Source organism: Ambystoma mexicanum, chromosome 6q (genome assembly GCF_040938575.1).
Source record: "Ambystoma mexicanum isolate Mex_15411 chromosome 6q, UKY_AmexF1_1, whole genome shotgun sequence".
NCBI classification, from domain to species: domain Eukaryota; kingdom Metazoa; phylum Chordata; class Amphibia; order Caudata; family Ambystomatidae; genus Ambystoma; species Ambystoma mexicanum.
This window is the reverse complement of record NC_090937.1, coordinates 1,631,629,617-1,631,641,937: the sequence shown is the minus strand read 5'-3', so window position 1 is coordinate 1,631,641,937 and position 12,321 is coordinate 1,631,629,617. Positions and strand designations below refer to the sequence as shown.

The 12,321-nt window shown below is 49.9% G+C and overlaps 4 non-coding genes across 4 annotated transcripts; all 4 read right to left on the bottom strand.

Annotated features, from left to right (window-relative positions):
* Window positions 1-414: 414 nt before the first annotated feature.
* TRNAM-CAU (transfer RNA methionine (anticodon CAU)) lies at window positions 415-486 on the bottom strand. Its single transcript has one exon. It is a non-coding gene; the product is annotated as a tRNA-Met (tRNA).
* Window positions 487-3,759: 3,273 nt separating this feature from the next.
* Window positions 3,760-3,831, bottom strand: TRNAG-UCC (transfer RNA glycine (anticodon UCC)). The gene has a single exon. It is a non-coding gene; the product is annotated as a tRNA-Gly (tRNA).
* Window positions 3,832-5,016: 1,185 nt separating this feature from the next.
* On the bottom strand, window positions 5,017-5,088 carry TRNAG-UCC (transfer RNA glycine (anticodon UCC)). Its single transcript has one exon. It is a non-coding gene; the product is annotated as a tRNA-Gly (tRNA).
* Window positions 5,089-6,665: 1,577 nt separating this feature from the next.
* On the bottom strand, window positions 6,666-6,737 carry TRNAM-CAU (transfer RNA methionine (anticodon CAU)). Its single transcript has one exon. It is a non-coding gene; the product is annotated as a tRNA-Met (tRNA).
* Between the last annotated feature and the right edge of the window lie 5,584 nt (window positions 6,738-12,321).

Below are 12,321 nucleotides of genomic sequence, written 5' to 3'. Positions count from 1 at the left end.
AAGATTTGATCTGCGTTGGCCGGGAATCGAACCGGGGTCAACTGCTTGGAAGGCAGCTATGCTCACCACTATACCACCAACGCCTGCCTGTCTGGGCTATCTGATGGAGCGGCCCTTAGAAATAAGAATAAGTCATTGGCTGGGAATGAAAAAAGCTTGCGTTTGACGCAGAAGCAGTTCGCATCATGAGGTCTTGCCGGTCAGCCCAACATTTCCCCGGGACCCCTTAAAAAAGGAGCTTGGTTTTAAGTTTGGTTTGATTGAACAGTACATTTTGTTGGCTGGGCTGGGACCCTCTCCTATTTAGCGCAAGAGTGGAACGAGGCAGCAAGTTCAAGGAATGACATTGCATCCAGGCACTTACAGCTCTTTGTGCCCTAATGCCATGACACAAAAACATAATTTGAAAAAAGTTAGCAGAGGATGGTTTCGATCCATCGACCTCTGGGTTATGGGCCCAGCACGCTTCCACTGCGCCACTCTGCTGGTTGGAGAACAAAAGCTTTTCTGGGCTTTTACAGCCTACAAACCGACAACCCTAGACCCATTTTCGAGTGAAGCGGGCAGTAGGCCTTACAAAGCCAAACAACCTGCAACCACGCACTCCCATCCCATGGCCTTTTGCAGACAGGCCTCATTTCTCTAGCTCACACCCTAACTGCCAACACCCCTTCCCCTTCTCTCTCTGTCTCTCTCTCTCTGTCTCTCTCTCTCATTCTCTCTCTCTCGCAAATAGATACTTTACTTCCCAGGTGCAACAAAACAAGCCTTCTCGAGCTGGCAGATATGGGAAGGAAGGAAGGAAGGGCCAGTTTGGAAACTCAACTCAATTACCATAAATCCCCTGCTAAGGGTTATGGGAGGGAGGAATGAAGGAACTTTGCTTCAGGGAAAGGGCTGCTGCTGCTTCAGCATGTGAGGAGCGCAGCCACACGTTTCACCTTCTTCAGTATGTTGGTTTACAGGATGAGAGAGATCCTGAAACCTCACTCTAATAGGCTGAGGTGCTGTGCTCGGTGGCCTGCTGGGACCTTGGCCCGTCAGGGCAAGGCGAATAGGCCTTTGTCAGGCCTTTGTCGGGGAGGGGCCAGGAGCCCTGCTCGCTTCAATCCCCTCACCGATAGACAGTTGCAGAAACTAGGATGCAAGAACCTTTCCTGGATGGGGTTTTGATTTTCACGAAAAGTGTGTCAGCTTTGCTTTCAGCATGAGTCTGATTTCCAAAAAATGCATTTTGAACATTTAAAGATTTGCTCTGCGTTGGCCGGGAATCGAACCGGGGTCAACTGCTTGGAAGGCAGCTATGCTCACCACTATACCACCAATGCCTGCCTGTCTGGGCTATCTGATGGAGCGGCCCTTAGAAATAAGAATAAGTCATTGGCTGGGAATGAAAAAAGCTTGCGTTTGACGCAGAAGCAGTTCGCATCATGAGGTCTTGCCGGTCAGCCCAACATTTCCCCGGGACCCCTTAAAAAAGGAGCTTGGTTTTAAGTTTGGTTTGATTGAACAGTACATTTTGTTGGCTGGGCTGGGACCCTCTCCTATTTAGCGCAAGAGTGGAACGAGGCAGCAAGTTCAAGGAATGACATTGCATCCAGGCACTTACAGCTCTTTGTGCCCTAATGCCATGACACAAAAACATAATTTGAAAAAAGTTAGCAGAGGATGGTTTCGATCCATCGACCTCTGGGTTATGGGCGCAGCACGCTTCCGCTGCGCCACTCTGCTGGCTGGAGAACAAAAGCTTTTCTGGGCTTTTACAGCCTACAAACCGACAACACTAGACCCATTTTCGAGTGAAGCGGGCAGTAGGCCTTACAAAGCCAAACAACCTGCAACCACGCACTCCCATCCCATGGCCTTTTGCAGACAGGCCTCATTTCTCTAGCTCACACCCTAACTGCCAACACCCCTTCCCCTTCTCTCTCTGTCTCTCTCTCTCTGTCTCTCTCTCTCATTCTCTCTCTCTCGCAAATAGATACTTTACTTCCCAGGTGCAACAAAACAAGCCTTCTCGAGCTGGCAGATATGGGAAGGAAGGAAGGAAGGGCCAGTTTGGAAACTCAACTCAATTACCATAAATCCCCTGCTAAGGGTTATGGGAGGGAGGAATGAAGGAACTTTGCTTCAGGGAAAGGGCTGCTGCTGCTTCAGCATGTGAGGAGCGCAGCCACACGTTTCACCTTCTTCAGTATGTTGGTTTACAGGATGAGAGAGATCCTGAAACCTCACTCTAATAGGCTGAGGTGCTGTGCTCGGTGGCCTGCTGGGACCAAGGCCCGTCAGGGCAAGGCGAATAGGCCTTTGTCAGGCCTTTGTCGGGGAGGGGCCAGGAGCCCTGCTCGCTTCAATCCCCTCACCGATAGACAGTTGCAGAAACTAGGATGCAAGAACCTTTCCTGGATGGGGTTTTGATTTTCACGAAAAGTGTGTCAGCTTTGCTTTCAGCATGAGTCTGATTTCCAAAAAATGCATTTTGAACAATTTAAAGATTTGATCTGCGTTGGCCGGGAATCGAACCGGGGTCAACTGCTTGGAAGGCAGCTATGCTCACCACTATACCACCAACGCCTGCCTGTCTGGGCTATCTGATGGAGCGGCCCTTAGAAATAAGAATAAGTCATTGGCTGGGAATGAAAAAAGCTTGCGTTTGACGCAGAAGCAGTTCGCATCATGAGGTCTTGCCGGTCAGCCCAACATTTCCCCGGGACCCCTTAAAAAAGGAGCTTGGTTTTAAGTTTGGTTTGATTGAACAGTACATTTTGTTGGCTGGGCTGGGACCCTCTCCTATTTAGCGCAAGAGTGGAACGAGGCAGCAAGTTCAAGGAATGACATTGCATCCAGGCACTTACAGCTCTTTGTGCCCTAATGCCATGAAACAAAAACATAATTTGAAAAAAGTTAGCAGAGGATGGTTTCGATCCATCGACCTCTGGGTTATGGGCCCAGCACGCTTCCGCTGCGCCACTCTGCTGGTTGGAGAACAAAAGCTTTTCTGGGCTTTTACAGCCTACAAACCGACAACCCTAGACCCATTTTCGAGTGAAGCGGGCAGTAGGCCTTACAAAGCCAAACAACCTGCAACCACGCACTCCCATCCCATGGCCTTTTGCAGACAGGCCTCATTTCTCTAGCTCACACCCTAACTGCCAACACCCCTTCCCCTTCTCTCTCTGTCTCTCTCTCTCTGTCTCTCTCTCTCATTCTCTCTCTCTCGCAAATAGATACTTTACTTCCCAGGTGCAACAAAACAAGCCTTCTCGAGCTGGCAGATATGGGAAGGAAGGAAGGAAGGGCCAGTTTGGAAACTCAACTCAATTACCATAAATCCCCTGCTAAGGGTTATGGGAGGGAGGAATGAAGGAACTTTGCTTCAGGGAAAGGGCTGCTGCTGCTTCAGCATGTGAGGAGCGCAGCCACACGTTTCACCTTCTTCAGTATGTTGGTTTACAGGATGAGAGAGATCCTGAAACCTCACTCTAATAGGCTGAGGTGCTGTGCTCGGTGGCCTGCTGGGACCAAGGCCCGTCAGGGCAAGGCGAATAGGCCTTTGTCAGGCCTTCGTCAGGGCTTTGTCGGGGAGGGGCCAGGAGCCCTGCTCGCTTCAATCCCCTCACCGATAGACAGTTGCAGAAACTAGGATGCAAGAACCTTTCCTGGATGGGGTTTTGATTTTCACGAAAAGTGTGTCAGCTTTGCTTTCAGCATGAGTCTGATTTCCAAAAAATGCATTTTGAACAATTTAAAGATTTGATCTGCGTTGGCCGGGAATCGAACCCGGGTCAACTGCTTGGAAGGCAGCTATGCTCACCACTATACCACCAACGCCTGCCTGTCTGGGCTATCTGATGGAGCGGCCCTTAGAAATAAGAATAAGTCATTGGCTGGGAATGAAAAAAGCTTGCGTTTGACGCAGAAGCAGTTCGCATCATGAGGTCTTGCCGGTCAGCCCAACATTTCCCCGGGACCCCTTAAAAAAGGAGCTTGGTTTTAAGTTTGGTTTGATTGAACAGTACATTTTGTTGGCTGGGCTGGGACCCTCTCCTATTTAGTGCAAGAGTGGAACGAGGCAGCAAGTTCAAGGAATGACATTGCATCCAGGCACTTACAGCTCTTTGTGCCCTAATGCCATGACACAAAAACATAATTTGAAAAAAGTTAGCAGAGGATGGTTTCGATCCATCGACCTCTGGGTTATGGGCCCAGCACGCTTCCGCTGCGCCACTCTGCTGGTTGGAGAATAAAAGCTTTTCTGGGCTTTTACAGCCTACAAACCGACAACCCTAGACCCATTTTCGAGTGAAGCGGGCAGTAGGCCTTACAAAGCCAAACAACCTGCAACCACGCACTCCCATCCCATGGCCTTTTGCAGACAGGCCTCATTTCTCTAGCTCACACCCTAACTGCCAACACCCCTTCCCCTTCTCTCTCTGTCTCTCTCTCTCTGTCTCTCTCTCTCATTCTCTCTCTCTCGCAAATAGATACTTTACTTCCCAGGTGCAACAAAACAAGCCTTCTCGAGCTGGCAGATATGGGAAGGAAGGAAGGAAGGGCCAGTTTGGAAACTCAACTCAATTACCATAAATCCCCTGCTAAGGGTTATGGGAGGGAGGAATGAAGGAACTTTGCTTCAGGGAAAGGGCTGCTGCTGCTTCAGCATGTGAGGAGCGCAGCCACACGTTTCACCTTCTTCAGTATGTTGGTTTACAGGATGAGAGAGATCCTGAAACCTCACTCTAATAGGCTGAGGTGCTGTGCTCGGTGGCCTGCTGGGACCAAGGCCCGTCAGGGCAAGGCGAATAGGCCTTTGTCAGGCCTTCGTCAGGGCTTTGTCGGGGAGGGGCCAGGAGCCCTGCTCGCTTCAATCCCCTCACCGATAGACAGTTGCAGAAACTAGGATGCAAGAACCTTTCCTGGATGGGGTTTTGATTTTCACGAAAAGTGTGTCAGCTTTGCTTTCAGCATGAGTCTGATTTCCAAAAAATGCATTTTGAACAATTTAAAGATTTGATCTGCGTTGGCCGGGAATCGAACCCGGGTCAACTGCTTGGAAGGCAGCTATGCTCACCACTATACCACCAACGCCTGCCTGTCTGGGCTATCTGATGGAGCGGCCCTTAGAAATAAGAATAAGTCATTGGCTGGGAATGAAAAAAGCTTGCGTTTGACGCAGAAGCAGTTCGCATCATGAGGTCTTGCCGGTCAGCCCAACATTTCCCCGGGACCCCTTAAAAAAGGAGCTTGGTTTTAAGTTTGGTTTGATTGAACAGTACATTTTGTTGGCTGGGCTGGGACCCTCTCCTATTTAGCGCAAGAGTGGAACGAGGCAGCAAGTTCAAGGAATGACATTGCATCCAGGCACTTACAGCTCTTTGTGCCCTAATGCCATGACACAAAAACATAATTTGAAAAAAGTTAGCAGAGGATGGTTTCGATCCATCGACCTCTGGGTTATGGGCCCAGCACGCTTCCGCTGCGCCACTCTGCTGGTTGGAGAACAAAAGCTTTTCTGGGCTTTTACAGCCTACAAACCGACAACCCTAGACCCATTTTCGAGTGAAGCGGGCAGTAGGCCTTACAAAGCCAAACAACCTGCAACCACGCACTCCCATCCCATGGCCTTTTGCAGACAGGCCTCATTTCTCTAGCTCACACCCTAACTGCCAACACCCCTTCCCCTTCTCTCTCTGTCTCTCTCTCTCTGTCTCTCTCTCTCATTCTCTCTCTCTCGCAAATAGATACTTTACTTCCCAGGTGCAACAAAACAAGCCTTCTCGAGCTGGCAGATATGGGAAGGAAGGAAGGAAGGGCCAGTTTGGAAACTCAACTCAATTACCATAAATCCCCTGCTAAGGGTTATGGGAGGGAGGAATGAAGGAACTTTGCTTCAGGGAAAGGGCTGCTGCTGCTTCAGCATGTGAGGAGCGCAGCCACACGTTTCACCTTCTTCAGTATGTTGGTTTACAGGATGAGAGAGATCCTGAAACCTCACTCTAATAGGCTGAGGTGCTGTGCTCGGTGGCCTGCTGGGACCTTGGCCCATCAGGGCAAGGCGAATAGGCCTTTGTCAGGCCTTTGTCGGGGAGGGGCCAGGAGCCCTGCTCGCTTCAATCCCCTCACCGATAGACAGTTGCAGAAACTAGGATGCAAGAACCTTTCCTGGATGGGGTTTTGATTTTCACGAAAAGTGTGTCAGCTTTGCTTTCAGCATGAGTCTGATTTCCAAAAAATGCATTTTGAACAATTTAAAGATTTGATCTGCGTTGGCCGGGAATCGAACCGGGGTCAACTGCTTGGAAGGCAGCTATGCTCACCACTATACCACCAACGCCTGCCTGTCTGGGCTATCTGATGGAGCGGCCCTTAGAAATAAGAATAAGTCATTGGCTGGGAATGAAAAAAGCTTGCGTTTGACGCAGAAGCAGTTCGCATCATGAGGTCTTGCCGGTCAGCCCAACATTTCCCCGGGACCCCTTAAAAAAGGAGCTTGGTTTTAAGTTTGGTTTGATTGAACAGTACATTTTGTTGGCTGGGCTGGGACCCTCTCCTATTTAGCGCAAGAGTGGAACGAGGCAGCAAGTTCAAGGAATGACATTGCATCCAGGCACTTACAGCTCTTTGTGCCCTAATGCCATGACACAAAAACATAATTTGAAAAAAGTTAGCAGAGGATGGTTTCGATCCATCGACCTCTGGGTTATGGGCCCAGCACGCTTCCACTGCGCCACTCTGCTGGTTGGAGAACAAAAGCTTTTCTGGGCTTTTACAGCCTACAAACCGACAACCCTAGACCCATTTTCGAGTGAAGCGGGCAGTAGGCCTTACAAAGCCAAACAACCTGCAACCACGCACTCCCATCCCATGGCCTTTTGCAGACAGGCCTCATTTCTCTAGCTCACACCCTAACTGCCAACACCCCTTCCCCTTCTCTCTCTGTCTCTCTCTCTCTGTCTCTCTCTCTCATTCTCTCTCTCTCGCAAATAGATACTTTACTTCCCAGGTGCAACAAAACAAGCCTTCTCGAGCTGGCAGATATGGGAAGGAAGGAAGGAAGGGCCAGTTTGGAAACTCAACTCAATTACCATAAATCCCCTGCTAAGGGTTATGGGAGGGAGGAATGAAGGAACTTTGCTTCAGGGAAAGGGCTGCTGCTGCTTCAGCATGTGAGGAGCGCAGCCACACGTTTCACCTTCTTCAGTATGTTGGTTTACAGGATGAGAGAGATCCTGAAACCTCACTCTAATAGGCTGAGGTGCTGTGCTCGGTGGCCTGCTGGGACCTTGGCCCGTCAGGGCAAGGCGAATAGGCCTTTGTCAGGCCTTTGTCGGGGAGGGGCCAGGAGCCCTGCTCGCTTCAATCCCCTCACCGATAGACAGTTGCAGAAACTAGGATGCAAGAACCTTTCCTGGATGGGGTTTTGATTTTCACGAAAAGTGTGTCAGCTTTGCTTTCAGCATGAGTCTGATTTCCAAAAAATGCATTTTGAACATTTAAAGATTTGCTCTGCGTTGGCCGGGAATCGAACCGGGGTCAATTGCTTGGAAGGCAGCTATGCTCACCACTATACCACCAATGCCTGCCTGTCTGGGCTATCTGATGGAGCGGCCCTTAGAAATAAGAATAAGTCATTGGCTGGGAATGAAAAAAGCTTGCGTTTGACGCAGAAGCAGTTCGCATCATGAGGTCTTGCCGGTCAGCCCAACATTTCCCCGGGACCCCTTAAAAAAGGAGCTTGGTTTTAAGTTTGGTTTGATTGAACAGTACATTTTGTTGGCTGGGCTGGGACCCTCTCCTATTTAGCGCAAGAGTGGAACGAGGCAGCAAGTTCAAGGAATGACATTGCATCCAGGCACTTACAGCTCTTTGTGCCCTAATGCCATGACACAAAAACATAATTTGAAAAAAGTTAGCAGAGGATGGTTTCGATCCATCGACCTCTGGGTTATGGGCGCAGCACGCTTCCGCTGCGCCACTCTGCTGGCTGGAGAACAAAAGCTTTTCTGGGCTTTTACAGCCTACAAACCGACAACCCTAGACCCATTTTCGAGTGAAGCGGGCAGTAGGCCTTACAAAGCCAAACAACCTGCAACCACGCACTCCCATCCCATGGCCTTTTGCAGACAGGCCTCATTTCTCTAGCTCACACCCTAACTGCCAACACCCCTTCCCCTTCTCTCTCTGTCTCTCTCTCTCTGTCTCTCTCTCTCATTCTCTCTCTCTCGCAAATAGATACTTTACTTCCCAGGTGCAACAAAACAAGCCTTCTCGAGCTGGCAGATATGGGAAGGAAGGAAGGAAGGGCCAGTTTGGAAACTCAACTCAATTACCATAAATCCCCTGCTAAGGGTTATGGGAGGGAGGAATGAAGGAACTTTGCTTCAGGGAAAGGGCTGCTGCTGCTTCAGCATGTGAGGAGCGCAGCCACACGTTTCACCTTCTTCAGTATGTTGGTTTACAGGATGAGAGAGATCCTGAAACCTCACTCTAATAGGCTGAGGTGCTGTGCTCGGTGGCCTGCTGGGACCTTGGCCCGTCAGGGCAAGGCGAATAGGCCTTTGTCAGGCCTTTGTCGGGGAGGGGCCAGGAGCCCTGCTCGCTTCAATCCCCTCACCGATAGACAGTTGCAGAAACTAGGATGCAAGAACCTTTCCTGGATGGGGTTTTGATTTTCACGAAAAGTGTGTCAGCTTTGCTTTCAGCATGAGTCTGATTTCCAAAAAATGCACTTTGAACAATTTAAAGATTTGATCTGCGTTGGCCGGGAATCGAACCAGGGTCAACTGCTTGGAAGGCAGCTATGCTCACCACTATACCACCAACGCCTGCCTGTCTGGGCTATCTGATGGAGCGGCCCTTAGAAATAAGAATAAGTCATTGGCTGGGAATGAAAAAAGCTTGCGTTTGACGCAGAAGCAGTTCGCATCATGAGGTCTTGCCGGTCAGCCCAACATTTCCCCGGGACCCCTTAAAAAAGGAGCTTGGTTTTAAGTTTGGTTTGATTGAACAGTACATTTTGTTGGCTGGGCTGGGACCCTCTCCTATTTAGCGCAAGAGTGGAACGAGGCAGCAAGTTCAAGGAATGACATTGCATCCAGGCACTTACAGCTCTTTGTGCCCTAATGCCATGACACAAAAACATAATTTGAAAAAAGTTAGCAGAGGATGGTTTCGATCCATCGACCTCTGGGTTATGGGCCCAGCACGCTTCCGCTGCGCCACTCTGCTGGTTGGAGAACAAAAGCTTTTCTGGGCTTTTACAGCCTACAAACCGACAACCCTAGACCCATTTTCGAGTGAAGCGGGCAGTAGGCCTTACAAAGCCAAACAACCTGCAACCACGCACTCCCATCCCATGGCCTTTTGCAGACAGGCCTCATTTCTCTAGCTCACACCCTAACTGCCAACACCCCTTCCCCTTCTCTCTCTGTCTCTCTCTCTCTGTCTCTCTCTCTCATTCTCTCTCTCTCGCAAATAGATACTTTACTTCCCAGGTGCAACAAAACAAGCCTTCTCGAGCTGGCAGATATGGGAAGGAAGGAAGGAAGGGCCAGTTTGGAAACTCAACTCAATTACCATAAATCCCCTGCTAAGGGTTATGGGAGGGAGGAATGAAGGAACTTTGCTTCAGGGAAAGGGCTGCTGCTGCTTCAGCATGTGAGGAGCGCAGCCACACGTTTCACCTTCTTCAGTATGTTGGTTTACAGGATGAGAGAGATCCTGAAACCTCACTCTAATAGGCTGAGGTGCTGTGCTCGGTGGCCTGCTGGGACCAAGGCCCGTCAGGGCAAGGCGAATAGGCCTTTGTCAGGCCTTCGTCAGGGCTTTGTCGGGGAGGGGCCAGGAGCCCTGCTCGCTTCAATCCCCTCACCGATAGACAGTTGCAGAAACTAGGATGCAAGAACCTTTCCTGGATGGGGTTTTGATTTTCACGAAAAGTGTGTCAGCTTTGCTTTCAGCATGAGTCTGATTTCCAAAAAATGCATTTTGAACAATTTAAAGATTTGATCTGCGTTGGCCGGGAATCGAACCCGGGTCAACTGCTTGGAAGGCAGCTATGCTCACCACTATACCACCTACGCCTGCCTGTCTGGGCTATCTGATGGAGCGGCCCTTAGAAATAAGAATAAGTCATTGGCTGGGAATGAAAAAAGCTTGCGTTTGACGCAGAAGCAGTTCGCATCATGAGGTCTTGCCGGTCAGCCCAACATTTCCCCGGGACCCCTTAAAAAAGGAGCTTGGTTTTAAGTTTGGTTTGATTGAACAGTACATTTTGTTGGCTGGGCTGGGACCCTCTCCTATTTAGCGCAAGAGTGGAACGAGGCAGCAAGTTCAAGGAATGACATTGCATCCAGGCACTTACAGCTCTTTGTGCCCTAATGCCATGACACAAAAACATAATTTGAAAAAAGTTAGCAGAGGATGGTTTCGATCCATCGACCTCTGGGTTATGGGCCCAGCACGCTTCCGCTGCGCCACTCTGCTGGTTGGAGAACAAAAGCTTTTCTGGGCTTTTACAGCCTACAAACCGACAACCCTAGACCCATTTTCGAGTGAAGCGGGCAGTAGGCCTTACAAAGCCAAACAACCTGCAACCACGCACTCCCATCCCATGGCCTTTTGCAGACAGGCCTCATTTCTCTAGCTCACACCCTAACTGCCAACACCCCTTCCCCTTCTCTCTCTGTCTCTCTCTCTCTGTCTCTCTCTCTCATTCTCTCTCTCTCGCAAATAGATACTTTACTTCCCAGGTGCAACAAAACAAGCCTTCTCGAGCTGGCAGATATGGGAAGGAAGGAAGGAAGGGCCAGTTTGGAAACTCAACTCAATTACCATAAATCCCCTGCTAAGGGTTATGGGAGGGAGGAATGAAGGAACTTTGCTTCAGGGAAAGGGCTGCTGCTGCTTCAGCATGTGAGGAGCGCAGCCACACGTTTCACCTTCTTCAGTATGTTGGTTTACAGGATGAGAGAGATCCTGAAACCTCACTCTAATAGGCTGAGGTGCTGTGCTCGGTGGCCTGCTGGGACCTTGGCCCGTCAGGGCAAGGCGAATAGGCCTTTGTCAGGCCTTTGTCGGGGAGGGGCCAGGAGCCCTGCTCGCTTCAATCCCCTCACCGATAGACAGTTGCAGAAACTAGGATGCAAGAACCTTTCCTGGATGGGGTTTTGATTTTCACGAAAAGTGTGTCAGCTTTGCTTTCAGCATGAGTCTGATTTCCAAAAAATGCATTTTGAACAATTTAAAGATTTGATCTGCGTTGGCTGGGAATCGAACCGGGGTCAACTGCTTGGAAGGCAGCTATGCTCACCACTATACCACCAACGCCTGCCTGTCTGGGCTATCTGATGGAGCGGCCCTTAGAAATAAGAATAAGTCATTGGCTGGGAATGAAAAAAGCTTGCGTTTGACGCAGAAGCAGTTCGCATCATGAGGTCTTGCCGGTCAGCCCAACATTTCCCCGGGACCCCTTAAAAAAGGAGCTTGGTTTTAAGTTTGGTTTGATTGAACAGTACATTTTGTTGGCTGGGCTGGGACCCTCTCCTATTTAGCGCAAGAGTGGAACGAGGCAGCAAGTTCAAGGAATGACATTGCATCCAGGCACTTACAGCTCTTTGTGCCCTAATGCCATGACACAAAAACATAATTTGAAAAAAGTTAGCAGAGGATGGTTTCGATCCATCGACCTCTGGGTTATGGGCCCAGCACGCTTCCGCTGCGCCACTCTGCTGGTTGGAGAACAAAAGCTTTTCTGGGCTTTTACAGCCTACAAACCGACAACCCTAGACCCATTTTCGAGTGAAGCGGGCAGTAGGCCTTACAAAGCCAAACAACCTGCAACCACGCACTCCCATCCCATGGCCTTTTGCAGACAGGCCTCATTTCTCTAGCTCACACCCTAACTGCCAACACCCCTTCCCCTTCTCTCTCTGTCTCTCTCTCTCTGTCTCTCTCTCTCATTCTCTCTCTCTCGCAAATAGATACTTTACTTCCCAGGTGCAACAAAACAAGCCTTCTCGAGCTGGCAGATATGGGAAGGAAGGAAGGAAGGGCCAGTTTGGAAACTCAACTCAATTACCATAAATCCCCTGCTAAGGGTTATGGGAGGGAGGAATGAAGGAACTTTGCTTCAGGGAAAGGGCTGCTGCTGCTTCAGCATGTGAGGAGCGCAGCCACACGTTTCACCTTCTTCAGTATGTTGGTTTACAGGATGAGAGAGATCCTGAAACCTCACTCTAATAGGCTGAGGTGCTGTGCTCGGTGGCCTGCTGGGACCAAGGCCCGTCAGGGCAAGGCGAATAGGCCTTTGTCAGGCCTTCG